Consider the following 2,500-nt stretch of genomic DNA (forward strand, 5'->3'; position numbering starts at 1 on the left):
ATTTCGTGACCGTTTGAAAAAAGTGTCCCCATTTCAGACACTTTAACGGCTACTGGCAGCAAACCTGTAAAATCTCAAACGCTCTTTAAGGGGGTGTGAGTTCTCAGAGGTTTGATGAGGGATAGGGGGCCAACACAAGGGCCAAGTACCAGCACCCATCGCACGTCATGTGCGCACACCCCCCCGGCCCCCCTCCCAATCGCCGGAACCCCAATGCCGCCGGTCAGGTTCTCCGGCGGTACTCCGGCGATGCTCCGGCGATGCTGTCCCGAGTGAAAAAAATGCGGCACCAGCACATGCTGGAGCCAAGCATGGGCACCGTGGCTCAAAATCGAACTTCGGCCAAGGCCTCGACCATCAATGGCACATGATGACGCATGGTGATGGCACATGCATCGACCATCATCGGCATAGGCTGCCCTTCGGTACGGGCACTTGCCTCGACCGCCATCGGCACAAGCTGGGCCCTGGTGTGGGTTGTTGCCTCGATCACCAGCGGCACATGCTGAGCCTTGGTGCGGGCGGTTGCCTCGAGCACCATCGGCAGACCCTGGGCCCTGGTGCGGCCGGTTGCCCCGATAACCATCGGCACACGCTGCGCCCTCGAGCGGCCGGTTGCCTCGATCACCATCGGCAAAAGCTGGGCCCTGGTGCGGGCGCTTGCCTCGACCACCATCGGCACACGCTGGGCACTGCCATCGGCACACGCTGGGCCCTGGTGCGGGCGCTTGCCTCGATCACCATCGGCACACGCTGGGCCCTGGTACGGGCGCTTGCCTCGACCACCATCGGCACACGCTCGGCCCTGGTGCGGTCGGTTGCCTCGAGCACCATCGGCACACGCTGGGCCCTGGTGCGGGCGCTTGCCTCGACCACCATCGGCACACGCTGGGCCCTGGTGCGGGCGCTTGCCTCGACCACCATCGGCACACGCTGGGCCCTGGTGCGGCAGGTTGCCTCGAGCACCATCGGCACACGCTGGGCCCTGGTGCGGTCGGTTGCCTCGACCACCATCGGCACACGCTGGGCCCTGGTGCGGGCGCTTGCCTCGACCACCATCGGCACACGCTCCGCCCTGGTGCGGCAGGTTGCCTCGAGCACCATCGGCACACGCTGGGCCCTGGTGCGGGCGGTTGCCTCGACCACCATCGGCACACGCTGGGCCCTGGTGCGGCAGCTTGCCTCGAGCACCATCGGCACACGCTCGGCCCTGGTGCGGTCGGTTGCCTCGACCACCATCGGCACACGCTGGGCCCTGGTGCGGCAGGTTGCCTCGACCACCATCGGCAGCCTCGACCACCATCGGCACACGCTGGGCCCTGGTGCGGGCGGTTGCCTCGACCACCATCGGCACACGCTCCGCCCTGGTGCGGTCGGTTGCCTCGAGCACCATCGGCACACGCTGGGCCCTGGTGCGGCAGGTTGCCTCGACCACCATCGGCACACGCTGGGCCCCGGTGCGGGCGGTTGCCTCGACCACCATCGGCACACGCTGGGCCCCGGTGCGGGCGGTTGCCTCGACCACCATCGGCACACGCTGGGCCCCGGTGCGGGCGCTTGCCTCGACCACCATCGGCACACGCTGGGCCCTGGTGCGGCAGGTTGCCTCGACCACCATCGGCACACGCTGGGCCCTGGTGCGGGCGCTTGCCTCGAGCACCATCGGCACACGCTCGGCCCTGGTGCGGTCGGTTGCCTCGAGCACCATCGGCACACGCTGGGCCCTGGTGCGGGCGCTTGCCTCGACCACCATCGGCACACGCTCGGCCCTGGTGCGGTCGGTTGCCTCGAGCACCATCGGCACACGCTGGGCCCTGGTGCGGCAGGTTGCCTCGACCACCATCGGCACACGCTGGGCCCTGGTGCGGGCGGTTGCCTCGACCACCATCGGCACACGCTGGGCCCTGGTGCGGGCGCTTGCCTCGAGCACCATCCGCACACGCTGGGCCCTGGTGCGGCAGGTTGCCTCGAGCACCATCGGCACACGCTGGGCCCTGGTGCGGGAGCTTGCCTCGAGCGCCATCGGCACACGCTGGGCCCTGGTGCGGCAGGTTGCCTCGAGCACCATCGGCACACGCTGGGCCCTGGTGCGGTCGGTTGCCTCGAGCGCCATCGGCACACGCTGGGCGCTGGTGCGGGCGCTTGCCTCGACCAGCATCGGCACACGCTGGGCCCTGGTGCGGCAGGTTGCCTCGATCACCATCGGCACACGCTGGGCCCTGGTGCGACAGGTTGCCTCGAGCACCATTGGCACACTATCGGCCCTGGTGCGGGCGGTTGCCTCGACCACCGTCGGCACACGCTGGGCCCTGGTGCGGGCGCTTGCCTCGAGCACCATCGGCACACGCTGGGCCCTGGTGCGGGCGGTTGCCTCGAGCACCATCGGCACACGCTGGGCCCTGGTGGGTTTAGGCACATCTTCAAATTTCTGCCGTGCCAATGCCATTTTTATGGCTTGTAAATTCATACAATGGTCCCCTAAGCCTTCACGTGAAGTTTC

The sequence above is a fragment of the Durio zibethinus genome, unplaced genomic scaffold (genome assembly GCF_047325235.1).
Source record: "Durio zibethinus cultivar Kanyao isolate XHJ-2024 unplaced genomic scaffold, ASM4732523v1 HiC_scaffold_3, whole genome shotgun sequence".
Taxonomy (NCBI): Eukaryota; Viridiplantae; Streptophyta; class Magnoliopsida; order Malvales; family Malvaceae; genus Durio; species Durio zibethinus.